Below are 8,137 nucleotides of genomic sequence, written 5' to 3'. Positions count from 1 at the left end.
GCTAATTATCCTGGTGGAAAGTCAGATTTTCCTTCCAGTGGAATTACCTTGGTGGCTGAGAAGTGAATTTCCCTCAGCTCTGCACTGGTGTTGCAGCTCCTGGTGTGGGAGCAGGAGCAGAGGCTTCCCACACCTCTCCTGGGCTGGGCATGGAGCTGGAGCTGCTGGGAGCCCCATGGAAAAGTGGATCAGGTGAGAATAACCAGCGGTGGGAAGAAGGGTTTGGTGCTGCTTTACCTGGAAGAGAACATCAGAAGACCTTGCTGAGGAGGTTTGGGGGGCTGTGGTCCCTCCTAAGGGGGTTTGCTGTACCAGGGCTGGTTTTTCCCCCTTTTCCCTTGGCTGGATGATGTGGCTGCTCTGTTGTTTTTCTCCTGGAATGTTTCCTTGTCCCTAAGGCAGCCAGGCTGCCTCTCCTGCACAAGCTTGGTTATTTTGTCCCGCTCCTGACCCAATCAGGATTTATCTGTGTTGATCCCTCACCTCCTCCATCCCGGGCTTGGAAAAGTTCCAGCCTGTTTTGTATCTGTGCTGAGGCTTCTCCTTCTCCGTGCATGATTCTCCTCAGCTCCTTGGGGAAGTCGTATTTCACTGACAGTGTGTTCTTCCCTCCTCCCCAAGCATCAATAAATGCAAAACCAGCACAGGCAGCTGCACCTGGGATTTTGAATTCAGCATGGATTGAGGTGTCCGAGCTTCCAGCCTTTCTGGTACTTTAAAAAAAACATTATTTTTATTTATTTTATTTTGAGAAGAACACAACAATTTGTCCAAAGAGTTCCCATTTACTCCTGTGGGTGATGGAAAGATCTGGGCAGGAGTTCAGGCCCTCCCCAGCGTGTTCCTGGAGTGGGGACCTGCCTGAGCCTGGTCCTGGGGTGGGATTTCACCTGGGAATTGCTGCTGCTGCTCCCTCCTGTGCATCTCTGCAGGTGGCTGGACACATCAGGCTGCTGCTATTTTGAAATGAGTTCCTTTTATGATTATTTATTAAATAATGAAAAGCATAAATGCAGTTTCTAATAAAAATCACCTCGCTATGTGTAAGCCTTTATGACTTCAGGCAGTCACCGTTCCGAACATTTATTTTCCCCTAAGTGGCAATTTATATGAAACATGCATTAAAAAAAAAATATTCTTGGACTATTTAAAATGAGAGTGGAGTAACAACTTGCAGTGGTGCAGGAGCTCTGGTTAATTATTTATAATTTTGAAAAGTACATTTTCCAAGCTCGGCATGGAGCCCAGAGGCCACTAAGTAAATAAATTTACATAAAATGCAGTGAAATCAGATCATTTGACACAGTAATTCACCTAATTTAAAAAAAAAAATTAAAAAAAGGTCTTGAGGAAAAATGGTTGCTGCAGAGAGGAGTGTCAGCAGAGGGATGTGGAAGTGGCAGTGACAAGAGGAATGGGAATAGCTCTGGAATTCCTCCTTGAGAGATGGGGGAACACCATGGGAGCTGTAAAACCACTCATTTTCATTGTTGCCTCATCAGGATGAGGATGAGTTGAGCAGAAAATTGTCTCCTGGAAATATTTTCTTTGTTTCATTCCCCACAGCCATCATTTCTTGAGAATATAAAATTCGATTGGTTTCTTAGAAAATATTTACTGAAAATCCAAAAACTCTTCACTTTTTTAGTGCATTTTCTATGATGCCAAGGCTGCAGACTATTTCCTGTCCCAGGTTTTATCCATTTGTTGTTTTCCTCTGCTGGGCTCACTTTCCTACCAAGGTTTTCACTCTCAGCATCTCCTTGGCTTTACCTGGATCCCACTTTTCTGAACTTCCCAGATCCTGGAGTCCCAGAATGACAGAATTAAGAATAAGAGGAAGAATTCAAGTGTTGTGCTTTCAGATTATTTCAATAAGGGAAAAAAATAGAAGTACAGCCTACCTCAAGGAATAAAGGTCACCAGGTTTAGCCTGATTTATTGGGTTTTACACTGCAGATCACACTTTTAAAAAAGAAATAGTTACAAAACCTCTTCCTTTTGGCTACATAATGCCATGGGGGATGGAAGAATGTGCTTATTCTTTTTCAATATTCAGGATTGTTACTTTCTCATTGACTCTTCCTTTCAAAACTGAGCATTTAAGCCTTTGAAAAGCCCATATTTGGACTCATTTTGGCAAACCTCATAAAAACACACATTTGTCAGTCCTATTCTATCTGAGTTTAAATTTATCCACATCTCTCCTTGCCAAAATATTATTTTTTTCTCACATCTGCCCTGGAAGTTTCCAATTGAGGAAACTTCCAACTCCATGGGCTCTTTTCATCAGCCACTTCTCAGCTCCCATTGTACCTGGAACTTTCTGTCAGCCTCAGACAGAGCTGAACCCCTTTTTTTTTTTTTTTTCTCCTAATCAAGATAATAACTGCAAAGAATGGATGGATTTTGCTGCCCTGGAAAATGCAGACTACTTCTTGCCATAATTATCAAGTCTTTAACTGGTAATTGCACACTGTTCCCATCTATCTGCTGTCAGATTTATTTCTGTAATTGACCTCCTGGTCCAGGAATTAGAGACAGCCTTTGATTATTGGCTCAATTAGTCTTAAAGCATCATGGGTTTTTCTTTCTTCTTCTTCTTTAAGGTATTTTAGCTCTCCAGCCCATCAAAGGAAGTATAAAAAAGGTCACTAAATATTTCTTACCTTTATCACTATTAGTACCTGCTGAGTCTCATTTGATTCAGTCTGTACTGATGCATTCAGGAGGGTTTTGATGAGAAAGGATTGACTCTGTGCTTTTTCTTACTTTTAACCTGTAGGGACACCTTTTTGGGGACAAGAAATGGCTTTTTGGTGGTGGTGGTGCTGAGCTGTGCCATCCCCAGTGCTCCCCACCTGATGTGTTTGTGTGGAGTTGAAGAATTGCACCTAAATTGAGGGAAGTGGTGGAAGCAGCCCAAGTCATCTCTGTGAGCTGGCCTTCAGTCAAGCCATTCATTAGATTATTAAAATATCATAAGGAGTCAGGGATTTCAGAATTCCCCCTCTCTAACTTCACCACTGCATCAGAGTTGCCAAATATATGGAATTTCTTTCTTTTCCCCAGTACAAAACAACAAGCTTAGCCGCTTCCCTGAGACTATTCATTTTCACCACATCAGGAACTTATTAATTCTTGATGAGAATTCAAGCATTAATCAATTCTTGATTGAATTCTCCCCAGAGGGAAAGAGGAGAAACTGGGCCAGATTTGCCTTTTGGCTGCTTTGAGCTCTGACTGAGCACACGTGGAGCAGGGGGATGATCAGTCTGCTCCGTATCAAACCCATCTCCAGAGCTAATGGGGCACTCTGAAGACAATCTCCCTGTACAGGTGAGGACAAAGGGGCCCAAGACCTTTGCAAAAATGCATTAAAACCTGAAGATAAAAGTTATTTGTGAGTGTTGCTGATATTTTCTCCCTCATGCCAAAAAAAAAAATAAAAAAAATGGAACCCAAACATGTAATCTGATGAAAAATATGTCCAAAAACAGCCCAAGGAAATGTTGTTCCTTTTAATTGCAAGGGAAAAGGAGTCATGGAGGTCTCAGGTGGTGGCAGTGCAATCCCAGAATGGTTTGGGTTGGAAAGGACCTCAAAGATCATCTCATTCCCACCCTGCCATGGCAGGGACACTTTCACCTGTCCCAGGCTGCTCCAGGTTCTGTCCAGCCTGGCCCTGGGCACTCCCAGGGATCCAGGGGCAGCCCCAGCAGTGCAGAACCTCCAAGGTCAACCTTCACTTCCAGCCCAGCTGTTTCTGAGCTCAGGCTTTGAGGATGGACTTGTGCTGCTCAGCTTCTTCCTTCTTCCCTCCTTCAGGCTGCTGCAGCTGGAAATGATTTTGTTTTTATTCCTTCCAGCCTCCAGAGCCGGCCTGCTGTGCTCTGAAGGGCTGGTGCTGGTGTGACCCCGCTCCCAGGCTGACTGCAGGGTGGGAGGGATGTGGGAACTCTGCTCCCAAACGCAAAGGAAAGGCAGGTTTGGGAGGGATGGGAGCCTGGGATGAGGACTGAGCGTTTGGGCACTGCCCCAGGGTGTGAGCACAGGGCTGAGCTGGCACCAGATCCAGCTGCTGGGCAGGCACAGAACTGGAGCAGCTTTTAAGCTCCTTTACCCTGATTTTCCCATTTCTGAATTGTGAAATGTGGCCCTGGCTGCCCTGGGAAAAGCAGAGGGAATGGGATCAGATGGGATGGGCTTTAACCCCGGTGCTGGAGTGTGGATGGAGGAGCAGAGCTGGAGGAGCAGAACCAGAGGGCTCTTGGTGGTCCAGGAAGGCCCAGCTGCCCCATCCTCTCTGGTTTGGGGCTCAAAGCAGCAGAATTCTCTGATTTGAGCTTTTGCCATGCTGGGCATCACCAGCAGTGCCAGGTTCTGGGGACACCACGGTGACAATGAGGATGGTTTCTGTGGGGGGTAATGGCAATGCAGGCTCTGGTTGCTGTGAATGGCTCTAGTGGATTTAAGTGGGTAAAAAAATGGGAAATATTTCAATTTTCTCTTCAAAGACGCTTTGTGCTCAAAGTGTTAAGACGAATCCCCTGGCAGTGATGGCATCCAATGGCATTGGGGGTTTATGGATTGCTGTCCTGCCTCCTAGGGAAAGAGAGAACCTCTATTTCAACCAGTCTCAGCTGGGCAGGAAGAGCAGAAAACAGCTTGAAAAGTCTGGAGTGGAATATGGGAGCACTTAAAAGAGGATGTCAGCAATGAAATGGAGATTTATCAATTCTAGTGACCTGTATAAACAGATGAGAGGAGTTGTAGCTGGTCATTTAAAACCATGTAAATTTAATTAAATTGGTATTGCTTGCAGGAAAGAGAAAGTATTGAAAATAGCAATTAGTGGCTCTTTGTGCCCTTTTGGGAGCAGCAAGTAGGAAGCAGGCCCAGGGAAATGGCACTTGGAGCAGCCTGCAGTGCCCCTGGCAGTCCCAGGCAATAAATACAAATGAGCCATCAGCATTCCAGGTCAGCTTTCTGATAGCTGGAATACAGGATGGGGCACTTGGCCACGGCTGCTAGGAAATAAACCCCACAGGATGGTCTTTACCTTGGTTTTGCAGGGTGGAAGGAGCTGGTCCTTGGGAAAGGACCATGGAAGTTTTGGGAAGCCAGCACAGAAGATTTGGAGCAGCTGGTGGGAGATTGCCCTGAGTGTTTCCTACAAACTGAATTTTCCTAATTCAAGGTACAGCACATCCAGCAGGATGGAGCTCTAGATTAGATCCCACAGAAAGAGAAAAATGATCAGTGTATGGAAAATTAGTGGTTGCTCGCTTTGATCGTGTCTGGTTTATGCTAATGGAGAAAAAAAATATATTTACTGCTCTCCAAAAGCTCCAGTTTCACAATGAGGAAAACAATCCAACTCCCCAGATTCCTCCACCCCTCTCCTGTCCCTGATAAAACACCCAGAAAGTGGCAAGTGGGGTGATCAGGAGCCCATGGCAGGGAATGGAAGTGAGGTGAGACTGAGAAGACAGAGCATGAAAAAAAAAATGTATGACCAGAAAGTTTAAACATTTCATAATGTTCTTGAAGTGTGATAGGAGTGAAGTTCCTCAGCCCATTTTCAGGTGGATCCAGGGCTGCTGCTGCTGCCTCTGTCCTCTCCCTGGGAGGGAGGAGGGTGATGCTGCTGCCTCACAGGAGGGAATAACTTATCTCCCAGCAGTGATTAAGAGGCAGTTAAACAGCAGCTCCTCTCATCAGACTCTGTTAAATCAGTAAGTCTGCCTAACTGGCACCTAAAATTTTTAAGAGCCATCTGAGCTACTCTTTGGATCGTTAATGTTTATTTTTAATAAGTCCTGGCTCGCAGGGGAAGTTTCAATAGGCTGGAAGAAAGCTTGTGCTCTGCCATTATTTAAAGAGGGTAAATGGGCTGACCTGAGTAATTACAAGGCTGTCAGATGAGCGTTCAATCAATATGTGTTTGATAGCACCAAATGTAAGGTCATCTATCCAGGAATAATGAACGGAGCTGGTGCAGGCAGGAGAGGAGATCTTATCCCCCGGCACAAGAGGAGAATGCTGAGCAGGGCTGGGGAGAATCCCTCACCCTGGCACGGGGGAGCTCCATGAGGGGATGCTGCTGGCCTGCTTTTGCATCTGCAGTTCATGAGGATGCTTGGGAATGCAGAGGGAATTCAGGGAAAATTCACCAGGATGATGAGAGGTTTTGCAGTCCACCATATAAAACTGGGGTCTGCTTAACCCACATTAATTAATTTTAATTTCTCTTCAAAAGCTCATGAACTTCGTGGTTTTAAAGAACCATCAAAACCTTGTGCCATCTCTATATTTTTCCAGATTCATTTCTTATTTAATTGACAAAATTAGTGGCAACAATATCTGCCCTGTTTTTCTCCTTTAATTGTCTGTTGGAGCTTCTGAATGAAATTGCTATTGGATTTTGGGGACTTGGATTGTGAATTAGCGATACAATTTGCACGCTGATGTTGGGTTTGTAAGTTGCTTGTGTTCCAAAAGAAACTGCCAATGCCTTTATGAAGAAAAAGACATTAAAATCCTGTAGTCCAGTAGGAACTGGGTGTGGAAGGGCTTCTGGAACAGCTGGGTCTCCTTGGGTACTCCCACCCTGGTTTCCCACCAGGAGATAAGGAAATGTGGGAATAAATGATGTGGTGGGAATAAAGCTGCTTTTGACAAAAAAACCCCTGTTTTTTACAAAAACCTGTATTTTTGAAGTCTAGTTTGACTTTGTATTTTAGTTAAGATCTGCTTTTCAGGGTTTAAACAATAACTTCTGTTTGGAATTTAAATCCATCTTTTGGGAGATGGAACCTAAATGAAGTCCATCAAATCATTCACTAGAGGAAAAATCCAGGCTGCAATATTTGCAGTACAACTTTCCCACTCTGTTCTTCCGTTCTCCCCCAGGTTAAGTTTTTAACCTTTCATTTCATTCCTCAGCAGGTGAAATTTGATATTGATATTTCTCACAAACTAGGCCAATATTTATTTCCTAGGCCTAGCTGGGTGTCAAAAGCATTCTGTGAGGTGGAAGTCCCTGGGAGCAGCAGAAAATCACGTTGGAATGTGGATTTCTGAATGAGGGAATGGCTCCTAAAGCTTGGCCAAACCCTTTCCTCTTTCCCCTGCTGCGCTGGGCTTGTATCTCCTGAAGCATCTACAATATACTAATTTCCAAAAATTTCACTTTGTCAAGCTCTCCTTTGATTCTTCCCTTCCTTCCAAATTCCAGTTTTCCCCCTCACCAGGGAAATAATCCTTTGAAGCTTCCTCACTTTGTTCATAGTAAGGTTATTGAAATATTTATTGGGTTCCTTCATGGGTAGAAATTCTCTGAGGAGGGTTCCAAGGACTGGGAGTCTGGTTTGGCTCCTCCTCCTGCCTGGTAAATCAATTTCTGCTCATTCCAAGTGAATGAGTCTGATTATCAATATTCCACCAGCAAGTAAATGGAATTCTATTGATTTGGGTGGAGCCAAGTCACATTTCTGAGTTAACTTTTAATCCACAGGATCCAACTCCATGGGATACAGCTGGCAGGATAACATCACTGTTTAATCCAAATCCATTATCAAACACACTTTTTCTTTTCCTGAGTACTCACCACCCTACAAATCTTATTTTAATGGTTTTCTTAGTGTGCTATGCTGTTCTTTAGTGTTAAAATTAAGAAAACAAGCGTTCTTTTAATTATCTAACAGTGGTTGGTTTGTTGGCTTGGTTTTTTAATGAGAGTTTCTTTGTTCTTATCACTAAAGAAACCTCTGCCAAAAGTCAGTGCCTTTGCAACTGCAGCATTTCCCAGCGAGACCAGCAACATTCAAGGTTATTTTTGGAGAGAATTTTGTCAAATAATGGTCACTTTGGGTTACTGTGGGAAAAAAAAAATCTTCACTGATCAGCTGACAGATTGTTCTCAATTTCCAAGTCCTAAAAAAGAGAAAATGTACTCTTTAATTCTTAATATTTCCAAATGTGATTTTCACAACTGGGAAAATGCAGGAACAGTGAGCACACTTCCCACATTTTGTGAAACATATGGAAAGAACTTTTTATAGGGTTTCTAATGAAGTCTTTGTTATTGCAGCATGTGGATATTCTGAGTGTTGTCAGGTTGTCTTTTGTTGGT

At 43.8% G+C, this 8,137-nt stretch overlaps 1 long non-coding RNA gene across 1 annotated transcript in view; it reads left to right on the top strand.

The window, feature by feature from the left end:
• LOC111934943 (uncharacterized) overlaps positions 1-8,137 on the top strand; it is a 31,958-nt gene continuing 23,821 nt past the window's right edge. Inside the window, exon 1 of the long non-coding RNA XR_015275178.1 lies at positions 1-192. This is a non-coding gene — a long non-coding RNA (uncharacterized LOC111934943). The remainder of the gene's footprint in view (positions 193-8,137) is intronic.

Source organism: Cyanistes caeruleus, chromosome 11, assembly GCF_971803275.1.
Source record: "Cyanistes caeruleus chromosome 11, bCyaCae1.hap1.1, whole genome shotgun sequence".
In the NCBI taxonomy this organism is placed as follows: domain Eukaryota; kingdom Metazoa; phylum Chordata; class Aves; order Passeriformes; family Paridae; genus Cyanistes; species Cyanistes caeruleus.
This window is presented reverse-complemented; position numbering and strand designations above follow the sequence as displayed.